Here is a 7,187-nt window from a genome sequence, read left to right on the forward strand (position 1 = left end):
ATAAGACCTGCAGAGAATGATTCTGGAATGCTGGAAGGAAAGTTTAAGTTGGAACTGAGGGGCAGTTGGCTATCTCTATGTAACCTGGGGAGACTGGCTGACAGTCCTGGGGTCTCTGATCCTATCCTGCTTCCTATCCTGCTTGCTGTCCTTGTTGTTATCCTGTGGCTGTTCCTTGGGAGAAGAACCCTGTGATCCTGATGTTAGCCTGAACCAGTTATCTGCACTGTCAGTAAGCTGAGATCTGGGTCCATTTGGACCTGGTACCTACCCTGGGGTCCCTGCCAAATCTGTCACAGGCCAGCACCTCTAGTAATAACTAAGAGAGAGTTTTAGTGCAGGGTATCTAGAATAGGGACTGGGTTTATAGATTCGAGAGGAGAGTGTGATAAGTGTAGACCATTAAATCTCTGAAGACCCTCCGTGAGGGAATTTGGATCTGGGTTTTGTAGCTAGAGAATTAGTGATAGGGATTTCCCTTACCTTTCAAACCTCTCTCTCTGGAAATAAACTACATCTTCCATTTACTATATCCAGCTCTATGACCGCATAAATCTGGGTACTGGTCCCAGATCAGACTCTAACCTGGTCAGGGCTAACAGTTAGGCCCTTCAACCCACAGTGTGGAAACCCTGGTACTGGCCCAAAGTAATCCATTGATATCCCATCTGATCCTATCTCCTTAAAAAAAACCTAATGCAAAAGAGGGTTGTTTTTCACCTGAGTAGGTTTAGGATATATGGTATACAAACTGTATGCACTTAACAAAGAAAATTTGACCAACCCAGAAACCAAGTAGGGCTTGATATGAGGATTGCATGCAATTAAATATAGTACCTTTCCTCTATTTGCAATAATGGTAAAGGAGAAGTGTTGAAGGCCTGTTTCCTTTGGTCCAGGTATCTAGGAGGTGGGACAGAGTCAGTGTATTGAGATGAATGAGAACAGTCACAGTTTCTGCTAGGCATCACAGAGACTGATCTAGTCAGCCTCCGGCTGTCTTCATTTTTTATACCCTTTTCTTAAGAGTACATACAGGTGGGCAGCTGGGTAGCTCAGTGGAGTGAGAGCCAGGCCTAGAGACAGGAGGTCCTAGGTTCAAACCCGGCCTCAACCACTTCCCAGCTGTGTGACCCTGGGCAAGTCACTTGACCCCCATTGCCCACCCTTACCAATCTTCCACCTATGAGACAATACACCGAAGTACAAGGGTTTAAAAAAAAAAGAGTACATACAGGTTGGCATGAATTTTCATTTTCAGCATACATCTTTTCTTGGAGATAATGGATTGCCATACATTAACTTTTACTGAATTACAAAATCATTTCATTGATATTTCATAATTATTCTATTTTTTCTGGTTAGACAAAGAATGCAAAAGCTTGGCAAGAAATATTCATTATGGGTGATTGGGCTGGAAATTATTTTTTCCACCTGTCCTCAAGGTACAGATAATGCATTACAGCTAAGTACAATAGTTAATTACATTTTAACCAATCAAGTGAGGAATGATCATTCTTTGCTCTGTTCAGTTACTAAATTAATCAGTGGTGATTTGCTACACTGATCCATTACACAATTACACACTCACACCATTGCTTCATATTTCAAAAGATACAATAAGGTTAACCTGGTCCAAATATTATTTCAATAACAGTCCTTCATTTTTCAGTATTTTTCAAAGGTATTTCTGACATGTTGGCTAGTCTGCAAGGTTATCAAAATAGTTCAGTGAAATGGGGGCATACTAGCTTTCCCAGGGAGATGATTCTCATTATTCATCCTTTTTCCTTTTCTGTGCTAACATTTCAGGTTATAGATCAGGGAAACTCAGAAGCAGTTTTGGTCTGCATGCCTCTGTACATGGGAGTGAAACATCGAGGTGCAGTTTTGTTGAGGTTTTAAGATTTTTAACATTAACTCACTAATTGCTGGTTTGTGATGGGATGACTTTTAGGGGAATCTGTAATAATACATGTAGGTGGGGATTTCCTAGGAGTCTGTAGGGGGTCTGTAATGGTAATGGCTCTAGTAGCAGCCTTTACTGCTCTTCTATATTTCCCTGGGACTGAGTAGGGATATTGATCACAATAATTCCAGTAATAAGGAGTGTTAATAGGAGAAGAGTCATGCAGAGGAATATGAGTGGGGGTTTCCATCCTCCCTGGAATATGCTTTGTGTCAGGATCCCACCTCTGACTTTGTCCAACAAAGTGGGCTTGATGGTCCCCAGCAGAGGAGAAGCCAGAAGAAATAGGATTAATGGAGAAGGAAATAATAGGTGTGAATTCTGGTGCAAAATAGATACAACAAATAGTAAATAAGAATAATATTGATGGAAGTTAATCAGTATTGTAGCAATGTTTTAAGGTAAAAGAAACTAAACTGGAGATGTTATTCTGTTTTAAACAAAGGCTTGAAAGGAGTGAGAGTAAAATGCTTTGAATTTCAGTTTGTTAAAACACTGAAATATTGCTAAAGGACTTCAGTCAAAGTTATTTGGAAATTGTGGATTTCAAACTCCATTGAGAATCCATTGAGAATATCCATTGAGAATAATTTATTATGAAGAGTTTGATGCATGCAAAATTTTAAATTGTGGTGATCTCACTTGTTAAAGAGGCATAAGAGACAAAGTTGTTAAGTAATAAAAACCTTAATCAAGTCAGGCAGTCTTAGGATAAATTGCTCACAAGCTTCTTAACCCCTTCCTTGCACATAGGAAGGAGAAAGAAGTGCTTATAATTATTTCACGTTGATACTTAGGGACTGAAATAGTAATACAGTACATAAATATGACCTCAAAAAGTTGACAACTGAGTGATAAAACTTAAAGATGAGTCTACTTTAATTATATGCTTCAGAGGTTTTAAGGAGATGTTCAATCAAGTAAAAGTTCTCAGCTGTGTCAAACTGAACAACTTGTTTGAAGCCATGGAATCTTAATGCAAACATTCCAAGTTGTTGTGAGGAAGATTAGTTAGTAATTAATTAAGTATTAAGGATGGACTTAGCAGGAAGGACTGGAGCATTCCAAGATGGAATGAAGGAGCAGGAAGTAGGTGTTTGCGCCCTGAGAGAGACTCCATTAGTGGTTGGCATAAAATGTGGCTAGCCCTGGGAGATCTCAGGCCCTGCATCATGATTCCCTGGGATCCTGAGTGGTGGTGGCATCTAGCAAGTGGACAAGAACTACAGAGCAGCACCAAGGGGAGGAGGAGTTTGGGATCTGGTGGACAGAATCTCAAGCACACCCTCTCTTTTTGGGTACCTCGGACCACCTTGGCTTTTGGCATCCTGAGATCATCTGTGGATTACTGTGAGAACCCCAAAGCCACCCTCAGACCCATTTGCTGTGCTGGTCAAATCTGGCTGGTACCAGGTTTGAGGCCTTCACAGTGACTCCTGCACTGCTCCTTTGGAACTGTCTGCTTAGATCACTAAGATTAGAATAGATAAGTCCTCCCCTTGCCCCTGTGGTTTTGCCCTTTAGATTTTAAGTATAGAATTCCCTATCCCACCTTTATTTTAGTTGAACATAATTAAAAACATTAAAACTTTTACCTTGCCTGTTGGTTTCAAAGTCTCTGGCCTAGGGAGAGCCGAATGACAGTTGAGACCAACTGCCATTCCTGTGTTAACCCAGTGAACTCTGGTCTCCTTATCTTGGTCCTGTCTCTCCATCAACCCAGTGTGTGTACCCACAACCATTTAGATTTTATTGTAACATCCCTGGCACCTCCATTATTTTTAACAGTTTGTCACTCCCAGATGGGTGGGTAGAGAGACAGACAGGAAGTGTACTCTTGGGCAGCTAGAAACACACAGGAAGGTAGAAGGGTTTGGGCATTCTGAGAGGGAGCTCAGCCATTGGGGGAGAGCTGAAAGTTCTCAACCAGTGGTGAGCTGCTCAGAACTTCTCAGCCCCCACCCCAGGTCATTCATAAAATCTCTGTGGGTAGGAAAAATACTATTGAACCTGGAGTAGCCCCAGAGAAAGGGATTTTTCTCATTTTTTATTGTTTTCTGTTGTTGTGTTTAATTGCATTTGTATTTAATTGATTGTAATTGTACTTGTGATTGTTTTATTAATCATTATTAGTCAGGAATTGTGGCGAATAATACAACTGATTTTGTGTACGGCTGGTCAGTTTGGGCGATGATAGGTACGATGCTATTTTGAAGACTGGATTGATTATGCCCTTTTGAGAGTATGGAAAGGAGTTTTGGCTATCCCTTACTTGTGGTTCAAAATCATACCCAGGTATTTTAGAGGGATGATGGATGTGGAAATAGAACAACCTATTTTAACTATTAATATTCTAGATTTATTATCTCATATGCCAATTCTGATCCTTACTGGTTATTTTGTATATAAATTAAGGTGGATGTTTTTTCATATGTATTGTGTTAAGATCATAGTGACCTGGTGTTTGAGGAATTCTGAAACTAAGAAACTGTTGAGGTTATTGGAAATTAAACTAAATAATTTAGAATTATGTATACAAAATGGTAGTGTTTCTGGTCAATCTTTTGGTACTCCTAATATGGCTGAATTTTCAAGCATGGGTATGGCAAAAGTGTTGTATCAAAGGCTGAGTTGGAACAGCAGGCTCAAAGTAAGGGTGAAAACCCTATTAACCTTTTCCCCCTTCTTGATCTTCCAATCATACGCGACAATAGCATATTCCATGTAAAGCAACACACGAGATTTAGATCTGAGGATGTGGAAAATTTGAAGAGAAAGATCCCAAATTTCTGGGAAATTTGTTAAGATCTTTAAGGCATTTGTAAAGCAACATGACCCAGACTTTGAGGATTGTTGGTATGTGTTGGGTGAAATCTTGTCACACCACTACAGGGCCAAATTTGTTGAGGAAACCAGGAACACAGAGGGGATGGCACCATGGCCAGTAGCCTGGGAGGAACTAGACCTCAATTCAGTTCCCATATACTGAATGCTAAAACAAGCAATAAAGTCCCTTATAAAAATAATGGAGAAAAATGCACGTCATCCAAATTCATGGTCTAAGTTTGAGAAAATCAGGCAGACAGCACTAAAGACCCTGGCTACATTTCTGGACAGGATAATAGAAGCAGCTGAGATGTATTTACAGATGAACATACTAGAGGATACCACCGTGGACCATGTGAAAAGAATTTTTGTTAGGAATTTTGTTCCCCAGGTAAAGAAGTTCTTTACAGATAATTATTCTGATTGGGAACTTTTGAGCCTAGATGAGTTAAAGCAAAAAGCCACATATGTGTTTGCACAGGAGAAAGACAGGGGAAGTAATGACAAAGACACCATATTTGAAAGCCTTAGGAAGCAGTTAAGGGAGGCAAATTCTGGAGCCAATGAAAAGGAGTTAAATGAAATTAAGGCAGTGGCAGCATTAAGGGCAGCAGAAAGAAAAAGGAACTAGAATTTTGTGTGAAAGGGAGGTGTCTTTCCCTGGTTTAATTTGCCTTCACTCTCAGGGATAGGGTGAGCCAGGAAGATAGCCAACCTTTGGTACTCAACTAGGACGTAGCTCAGGGAAGTCTGGTCTCTAACATGTGTCAGAACAGCCGCAACCCCAAAACCTAAACACTAGGTTCACGTCCTTCAGTATTGAATTTAGAAAGTTCTATCAATCCTACCTGGATTGGTATGGTCTTTTTTGACCTTGTGCTCCTTGGCACTGTGCAGTTTCTCATCAATCCCATTGGTATTGGTCAGTCTCCTTGAACTTGTGGCTCGTTTGTTCCCTTCTTCTGGATTCAGACTGAATCATTAATCACAGTACCATAATATTTACCAATTCATGGCAGGTTACCATAGTCTAAGGCTTTGTGGGTACGCATAAATATTATAGCAGTTATATATTTATATATTAAACTTATGTTACTATAAAATAAAAAAGAATTAATATTGATAATATGTACAAGAAATGAGAAAAAGGGAAAAGAGCCAATTATTCTGTTAAAAAATAAAAAGAAAAGCAATAAGAAAATTAAAAATTCAGGAAAAAGTACAATGTTTTCAAGTACAAAAATGAGAGAAAAAAGAAACTCAAATACTGTATTGCACATACAAGGAAAGAAAAAATAATAAAAGAATGTTTTAAAAATCAATAATATATAGCTTAGAATCAGTGAAAGGTTTCTCTCCCAAAAACAAGATACATTTCCTTGTAAGCTTTGCCATGAACTACTGTGAGTGCAAATGGCTTTTACAAAATGGCAGATTTATAATGCACATTTACATAAAGTACCACAATTCCCCAAAATTACAATAATACATTTAATGACAATAACAAACCCACTATCATATAGGGTTCACATGAGTTTTCTATATAATCACTTGCTGTGTGATATTTTAAAAAATCTCTGAACTGATTTATATTTGTCACAAGTTCAACAGGTATAGCAAATCATTCAACCTTGGCTGAGATATCTTTAAAAAAATCTATTACTGCCTTCATCCAAATGTAGGGCAGAGCCTACAAAAAAAATCTGATTAAAAAACCTTTTGGGCCTAAAATATAACCAAGAATTATAGAACCTTCTGATGGGAAAGTAAGTTAAAATATCAAGCATGCAGGAGCTCTTTTGGCTTCCTGTATAATATATAAAAAGTTTGGATAGGAAACTTCTATTTGTTTTCTCTACCTTTTTAAGACAACATTCTTTATTATATATACATGTGTGTTTATATATATATCTATATGCATGCATATAGATATATATATATACACATCCATTCAGAAGTTACTAGGTATCCAGAAGTCAACTTTTAAAGACCTCTAATTAAATTACAATTTAAATTCTTAAGGCATCATAGTTTTTCAAAAGTTGTATACAATTGTAAAGATAGAATAAAATAGTTTTTTTTAATTTATTTTTAGAAGGTATTTTTTAATTTTTTATTTTTAGAAAAATTTTCCATGGTTACATAATTCATGTTTTTGCTTTATCCTTCACCCCCTCAAATTCCCCCCTCCCCATAGCTAACTCACATTTCCACTGGTTTTAACATATGTGGTCAGTCAAGACTGATTTACATATTATAGATAATTGCATTGGTGTGGTCCTTTCAAGTCTACATGCCCAATCATGTCCTCATCAACCCAAGTGTTCAAGCAGTTGTTTTTCTTCTGTTTCCATTCCTGCAGTTCTTCTTCTGAATGTGGGTAGCATTCTTT

The sequence above is a fragment of the Gracilinanus agilis genome, chromosome 3, assembly GCF_016433145.1.
Source record: "Gracilinanus agilis isolate LMUSP501 chromosome 3, AgileGrace, whole genome shotgun sequence".
Lineage (NCBI taxonomy): Eukaryota > Metazoa > Chordata > Mammalia > Didelphimorphia > Didelphidae > Gracilinanus > Gracilinanus agilis.